The sequence below is a fragment of the Poecile atricapillus genome, chromosome 7, assembly GCF_030490865.1.
Source record: "Poecile atricapillus isolate bPoeAtr1 chromosome 7, bPoeAtr1.hap1, whole genome shotgun sequence".
Classification (NCBI taxonomy): Eukaryota; Metazoa; Chordata; class Aves; order Passeriformes; family Paridae; genus Poecile; species Poecile atricapillus.
In genome coordinates, this window is record NC_081255.1 from 33,885,773 (window position 1) to 33,894,569 (window position 8,797).

An 8,797-nucleotide genomic window follows, 5' to 3' on the forward strand; every position below is an offset into this window, starting at 1 on the left:
GGGATGCTGCTCCAGGGATGGAGGGATTCTGCTCCAGGGATGGAAGGATGCTGCTCCAGGGATGGAGGGATGGAGGGATGCTGCTCCAGGGATGGAAGGATGCTGCTCCAGGGATGGAAGGATGCTGCTCCAGGGATGGAAGGATGCTGCTCCAGGGATGGAGGGATGCTGCTCCAGGGATGGAAGGATGCTGCTCCAGGGATGGAAGGATGCTGCTCCAGGGATGGAAGGATGCTGCTCCAGGGATGGAGGGATGCTGCTCCAGGGATGGAAGGATGCTGCTCCAGGGATGGAAGGATGCTGCTCCAGGGATGGAGGGATGCTGCTCCAGGGATGGAAGGATGCTGCTCCAGGGATGGAAGGATGCTGCTCCAGGGATGATGCCTGCGCCCTGCCACGATGGGAGATAAAAGGCTGTCCACGCCCCTGCTGTGAGGGGTTTAACGAGTCACACCAAGACAATGGGTGTTGCCAATCCAGGAAAATCCACATGAAGGATCACAGTGCTCTTCCATGGCCCGGCCGAAGGATTCCTGAGGGCAGCAGAGCGGCACGAGCAGCCCGAGTGAATTGTAAACAATGCAGTGCAGGGATCAAATGGCAGGAAATAAATGACAATGACACCTGGCTGTTCCCAGATGCTCCGGGGGACGCGTTCGCTGCCGCCGCTCCTGGGAGCTCCAGGAACCCCGCAGCTCCCAGGGCAGCGCTCCGGACACGGCCCGGGGGCTCCACCGGCAGCGATCCCTGAAAATCCTGAAATCCTGCCTCGGGGAAACCTCCCGGGATTGTTCCCATCCAGCGGGAGACGGGGAAGGAACACTCACCTACTTTGCGCTCTTTGTTTTCCCCTCTATTTTTGCTTTTATAAGAGAACACAGATCAAGGTTCCGTGGAAAGGATGTTACCAAGACACCGCTGAGATGTGCCCAAAAACAGGACAGATTCGTATAAATTATTTATGATTAATGTACTGTACTTCACCAGAGCAACTTAAATAGAGAGATTTCAGTATTTCTTAATGTTATGATGGAGATGTAAAAGAGCATTAGCAGCAAATCCCTGCTGCTAATAAGCAGGTGGAGCACGCAGAGCCTGTTTGGGTGAGAAAAGGAGGAGAATGGGAAAGCCAGGGATGCATTTGTAGCTTCCCACGTGTGGCACACGCAGGGCTGTGGGCTCTGCCAGCCGGGGATGCTCTCAGCTGCCAAAATTCCGTCTGTGTGCTGCACATGAGCGGCAGAGACTGCTTGGCTTCCTGCTCAGGAGAAAATGGGAAAAAAAAGCACCAAAAGGGTCTTCAACTCTGGGTTAAATTCCCTCCAGAAAACTGTGTCCCACTCGGGAACGCTGCCAGCCTCAGCAGCACCTGACACCAGCCACACTCTGAACTTTCCCTGTCCTGCTGGTGATGAGTTAATCACCCACGTTTCAAACTCCATCTTTAAATTGTAATTGCGAAAATTCCTCTTTGAAGAATATTTTTCAGAATCAAGAATGTAAATAGTGATAGGGCTGACCAGGAATAATATGAATAATTCAGCCTTACAGCATGCAAGTTTTATACTTGGAAATGAGTGATTCACTCCCCCTGCATGTTCAGCCATCACAGACTGCAGACAGGAAAACAGGGGAAAAATGGGAATAAGCCATAATTATCTAATGTTGTTACAGCATTGGGATTTTTAGATGCTATTTTAATGATAACACACCTGACAGTGCAGATGTTATGCCCTGAGTTTCTATCAGCCACAAGCAACATCCATCCATCCATCCATCATCCATCCATCCATCATCCATCCATCATCCATCCATCATCCATCCATCCATCCATCATCCATCATCCATCCATCCATCCATCCATCATCCATCATCCATCCATCATCCATCCATCCATCCATCCATCATCCATCATCCATCCATCCATCCATCCATCATCCATCCATCCATCCATCATCCATCCATCATCCATCATCCATCCATCATCCATCCATCATCCATCATCCATCATCCATCCATCCATCCATCCATCATCCATCCATCCATCCATCATCCATCCATCATCCATCCATCATCCATCATCCATCCATCATCCATCCATCATCCATCCATCATCCATCCATCATCCATCCATCCATCATCCATCATCCATCATCCATCCATCCATCATCCATCCATCATCCATCCATCATCCATCCATCCATCCATCCATCCATCCATCATCCATCCATCATCCATCATCCATCCATCATCCATCCATCATCCATCATCCATCATCCATCCATCCATCCATCCATCCATCCATCCATCCATCCATCCATCATCCATCCATCCATCCATCATCCATCCATCATCCATCCATCCATCCATCATCCATCCATCATCCATCATCCATCATCCATCCATCCATCATCCATCATCCATCCATCATCCATCCATCCATCCATCCATCATCCATCATCCATCCATCATCCATCCATCCATCCATCCATCATCCATCATCCATCCATCATCCATCATCCATCCATCCATCCATCCATCCATCCATCCATCCATCCATCCATCATCCATCATCCATCCATCATCCATCCATCCATCATCCATCATCCATCATCCATCCATCCATCATCCATCCATCATCCATCATCCATCCATCATCCATCATCCATCATCCATCCATCATCCATCATCCATCCATCATCCATCCATCATCCATCATCCATCCATCATCCATCATCCATCATCCATCCATCATCCATCATCCATCCATCATCCATCCATCCATCCATCATCCATCCATCATCCATCATCCATCCATCATCCATCATCCATCATCCATCCATCCATCCATCCATCCATCCATCCATCCATCCATCCATCATCCATCCATCATCCATCCATCCATCCATCCATCATCCATCCATCATCCATCCATCCATCCATCCATCCATCCATCCATCCATCATCCATCATCCATCCATCATCCATCCATCCATCCATCCATCATCCATCATCCATCCATCCATCCATCCATCCATCCATCCATCCATCCATCCATCATCCATCATCCATCCATCCATCCATCCATCCATCATCCATCCATCATCCATCCATCCATCCATCCATCCATCCATCATCCATCATCCATCCATCATCCATCCATCCATCCATCCATCATCCATCATCCATCCATCCATCCATCCATCCATCCATCCATCCATCCATCCATCATCCATCATCCATCCATCATCCATCCATCCATCCATCCATCATCCATCATCCATCCATCCATCCATCCATCCATCCATCCATCCATCCATCCATCCATCCATCCATCCATCATCCATCCATCCATCCATCCATCATCCATCCATCATCCATCATCCATCCATCATCCATCATCCATCATCCATCCATCATCCATCATCCATCCATCATCCATCCATCATCCATCATCCATCCATCATCCATCATCCATCATCCATCCATCATCCATCATCCATCCATCATCCATCCATCCATCCATCATCCATCCATCATCCATCATCCATCCATCATCCATCATCCATCATCCATCCATCCATCCATCCATCCATCCATCCATCCATCATCCATCCATCATCCATCCATCCATCCATCCATCATCCATCCATCATCCATCCATCCATCCATCCATCCATCCATCCATCCATCATCCATCATCCATCCATCATCCATCCATCCATCCATCCATCATCCATCATCCATCCATCCATCCATCCATCCATCCATCCATCCATCCATCATCCATCATCCATCCATCCATCCATCCATCCATCATCCATCCATCATCCATCCATCCATTCCATCCATCCATCCATCATCCATCATCCATCCATCATCCATCCATCCATCCATCCATCATCCATCATCCATCCATCCATCCATCCATCCATCCATCCATCCATCCATCCATCATCCATCCATCATCCATCCATCCATCCATCCATCCATCCATCACCATCATCCATCCATCATCCATCCATCCATCCATCCATCATCCATCCATCCATCCATCCATCCATCCATCCATCCATCCATCATCCATCATCCATCCATCATCCATCCATCCATCCATCCATCATCCATCATCCATCCATCCATCCATCCATCCATCCATCCATCCATCCATCCATCATCCATCCATCCATCCATCCATCATCCATCCATCATCCATCCATCCATCCATCATCCATCCATCCATCATCCATCCATCCATCATCCATCCATCATCCATCATCCATCCATCATCCATCCATCCATCATCCATCCATCCATCATTCATCCATCATCCATCATCCATCCATCATCCATCCATCCATCCATCCATCATCCATCCATCATCCATCCATCCATCATCCATCATCCATCCATCATCCATCCATCCATCCATCATCCATCCATCCATCCATCCATCATCCATCCATCCATCCATCATCCATCATCCATCCATCATCCATCCATCCATCATCCATCATCCATCATCCATCCATCCATCCATCCATCATCCATCCATCCATCATCCATCATCCATCCATCATCCATCCATCCATCATCCATCCATCCATCATCCATCCATCATCCATCATCCATCCATCCATCCATCATCCATCCATCATCCATCATCCATCATCCATCATCCATCCATCCATCCATCATCCATCATCCATCCATCATCCATCCATCCATCCATCATCCATCATCCATCCATCCATCCATCATCCATCCATCATCCATCCATCCATCATCCATCATCCATCCATCATCCATCCATCCATCATCCATCCATCATCCATCCATCATCCATCATCCATCCATCATCCATCCATCCATCCATCCATCATCCATCATCCATCCATCCATCATCCATCCATCCATCATCCATCCATCCATCCATCCATCCATCCATCATCCATCCATCCATCATCCATCATCCATCCATCATCCATCCATCCATCCATCCATCCATCCATCCATCCATCCATCATCCATCCATCCATCCATCCATCCATCCATCCATCCATCATCCATCCATCCATCCATCCATCATCCATCCATCCATCCATCCATCCATCCATCCATCCATCATCCATCCATCCATCATCCATCATCCATCATCCATCATCCATCCATCATCCATCCATCATCCATCATCCATCCATCATCCATCCATCCATCCATCATCCATCATCCATCCATCCATCATCCATCCATCATCCATCCATCCATCATCCATCATCCATCCATCATCCATCCATCATCCATCCATCCATCATCCATCCATCATCCATCATCCATCCATCATCCATCCATCATCCATCCATCCATCCATCCATCATCCATCCATCCATCATCCATCCATCATCCATCATCCATCCATCCATCCATCATCCATCCATCATCCATCCATCATCCATCATCCATCCATCCATCCATCCCTCTCCTGGGAAATCTCCCCGAGCCCTCCTGCTCCTCTCCCGCAGCTTCTGGCCAGGAACACGAGTGTGTCTGGGGAGCTGCTCTGAGCCCTCACACCGGGCCAGACCTGGGCTGCAGCGATGGGCTCAGCTCCTCAAGGCAGGGAGAGGTTCCCTAACGGAATGGATCCCTAAATCCAGCAGGGAACAGATCCCTAACCCCAGCTGGGCACAGAACGGATCCCTCAGCTCCAGCTGGGCACAGAACGGATCCCTAAATCCAGCAGGGAACAGATTCCTAACTGCAGCAGGGAACAGAATGGATCTCTGACTCCAGCACAGAATGGATCTCTGACTCCAGCACAGAATGGATCCCTGACTCCAGCAGGGAACAGAATGGATCCCTCAGCTCCCGATGTCCCTGCTCTGGCTGGGGCCAGGTCTGGGGACCCCAGGCCCCGCTGCTGCTGCCCGTGCCCAGAGCCCCACAGCCCCACAGCCCCACAGCCCCACAGCCCCACAGCCCCACAGCCCCACAGCCCCAGCAGTGCCCACAGCCCCACAGCCCCACAGCCCCACAGCCCCACAGCCCCACAGCCCCACAGCCCCACAGCCCCTGCCCTGCTCTGAGCAAAGGCCGTGCTGGGAACCAGCCCGAGCCTGTGAGAAAGGAGCTGCTCCCCTCTGGGCCAGACCCAGGGCAGTGATTCCTGCTGGGGCTGCTGCCAGCGAGCGGGGACAGCACGGGCAGGGGGCTGAGGATAAATATTCACACCCAGAGTTAATTCTAACACATTTTCTTTACTACTTCCACTTTACTTATTTGTAGCTGCTGGAGAAGCAGGCATATTAGAATATTAATTTTCCGCTTTACTGGAATGATTTCAGAGTCAAGTGCCGTCGGAACACCGAATGCAAATGGGAGCAGAGAGGGTGGGACTCTCACTAATCCCCTTCAACGCCTTGGAAAAAAAAAAGCTCTGTTTATTTGCATTTTCTTTTTGGAGTCTTCTTCAGATGTTGAAGAACTGCTTTGTGGAAGGTTTAGGCAGATCGAAGGGAGCTGGGCAGCGCAGATGCCGCTCCTGCCCCATGCAGAGGATCCCGAGGAGGGGCTCAGAGCCTGCCTGAAGGTTAAATCGGGAATTTTCTGCCCAATTTGCACCTCATCCCTTGCAAATGGCCAGCTTGACACTCGTTCATTGACATCCCACCGAAGGGAGCAGCCGTTCGTGGCTTCCCAGGGAATTCCAGCTGAGTGAGGAGAGCCCAGCCTGACCCTGTGGGACACAAACCAAGGTCAAGGTCAAGGTCAAGGTCAAGGTCAAGGTCAAGGTCAAGGTCAAAGCAGCCTCGGGCCCTGCCGGGCTCAGCTGCCCCACGGCGGCTCCGTCTCCAACACTAACTGGGAGTTTCCCTTCTCCACAAACAGGAGCTGTCCCCTGAGCTGGGAGGAGAGGGATGTCCCCAGAAGACCCTCCTGATGCAGGCAGTAATGCCGCGTGGGTGGCAATAATGTTTAATTTTAATTAGCTGTCAGTATTTCGGGAGGGCAGTTGGGGTTTGTACGTAGCGATATTGGCGCCTTGCTCATTTTGTGGAATTTAATATTGGATCCATTGCTTTCGGCAGCTGGGGAGAAGGGTCTTGGTGCTGTTTGAGATTAAGAATGCCATCTCTCTCTCCAATAAACCCAATCCAATCATTAGTAAATCTTTTGGTAAATATCTTGCAGAAATTAGGTCTCCTAGTGTTTGTGCTCATGGATCAAGGGGAGGACAGAGTCAGACGGTTTCCAGGTAAGCAAACAGGGAGGGTTTATTTCAGGGCAAAGATGGGGGGAATAAATAAATAAACCAACATCAGCAGAGCCATGGACACGGGGCTGGTTCCAGGTGCCAGGGAAGCAGGAAGTGCTCCAGGTGCAAACACCTTGTGCACAACATGAAAACACCAACCAGGACATTTATCACCACCTGACAAGGGAGCAGGAACAGAGCCACAGCACGGCAGGGAAGGAGCCCTCACTGGGGACAGCAGTGGACAGCAGTGTCCCCTCCTCTGTGGGGCACAGGGGACAGCTCTGTCCCCCCCTCAGAGGGACACAGGGGACAGCTCTGTCCCCCCCTCAGTGGGACACAGGGGACAGCTCTGTCCCCCCCTCAGAGGGACACAGGGGACAGCTCTGTCCCCCCTCAGTGGGACACAGGGGACAGCTCTGTCCCCCCCTCAGTGGGACACAGGGGACAGCTCTGTCCCCCCTCAGAGGGACACAGGGGACAGCTCTGTCCCCCCTCAGTGGGGCACAGGGGACAGCAGTGTCCCCTCCTCAGTGGGACACAGGGGACAGCTCTGTCCCCTCTCAGTGGGACACAGGGGACAGCTCTGTCCCCTCCTCAGAGGGACACAGGGGACAGCTCTGTCCCCCCTCAGTGGGACACAGGGGACAGCTCTGTCCCCTCCTCAGTGGGACACAGGGGACAGCTCTGTCCCCCCTCAGTGGGGCAGTGCCAGCCCTGCTCCCCGTGCGATGGCAGCGGCGCTGGGCACGGTGAGCCAGGCACGGGCACAGGGTCTGGCCACAAGGCCAGGTCCTCCAAGGACTCCCTGGAGTTCCCTGGATTCCCAAGGATCAGATTGATCAGGATACCCTGATCAGGGTGGATGGGGACCCCTGAGCACAGCCTCGTCCCTCCCAGCCCACACTCACAGCTCTCCCCCCACGGCCGCGCTGTCGCTCTCCCAAGGCAGACACAAATGTGCAGAGTTTGGAATTCCAAGTGATTCTGTGCCTGCGCCTCTAAAGGTCTGGGGGAGGCATTAATTACCCCTCCTGGCATTAGCTCCTGCAGACGTGCTCCTCCTGTTCCTCCAGGTGTTCCTGGTGCCAGCGTTTCTGGAATGAACACAGCGCTGCCCGAGTATTCCGCACTTCCCCGCGCCTGGCACGGGAGAAATCTGCTGCTGCTGTAAGAGCACATTTAAAATTTTGATATCTGCTTTAAAAGGGCAAACACTGCCAGCTGACAAATAATAAGTGGCCCTTTTGTATTCCATTCCATTCTTATCCATTTTTCATGCCTTAGCAAGGTGAAGCTTTCCAATCAAGGAGCGGCAGCGTGGGCAAGTGCAGATAATATATTTTGATGGAGGTCTGCAATGAATATGGTATTTATGAAGACACAAGTCATTAAGAGAAAGCTTGCATGGTTGTTGCACATTATTTTATTGATTTCTCCAAATGCACAGATCAAGGCGAGGATCATACTTTACAAGAAACGTTTCAGTTTCTAATCTTTAATTTGATAATGCACCGCATTAGTACACAGCAGTGTTTGTTG

General features: G+C 51.0%; 1 long non-coding RNA gene across 1 annotated transcript; it reads right to left on the reverse strand.

The window, feature by feature from the left end:
* Positions 1–378: 378 nt before the first annotated feature.
* Positions 379–8,387, reverse strand: LOC131580867 (uncharacterized). Its single transcript, XR_009277972.1, has 3 exons — positions 8,167–8,387; positions 6,276–6,736; positions 379–1,254 (listed from the first exon to the last, which is right to left on the reverse strand). It is a non-coding gene; the product is annotated as an uncharacterized LOC131580867 (long non-coding RNA).
* Between the last annotated feature and the right edge of the window lie 410 nt (positions 8,388–8,797).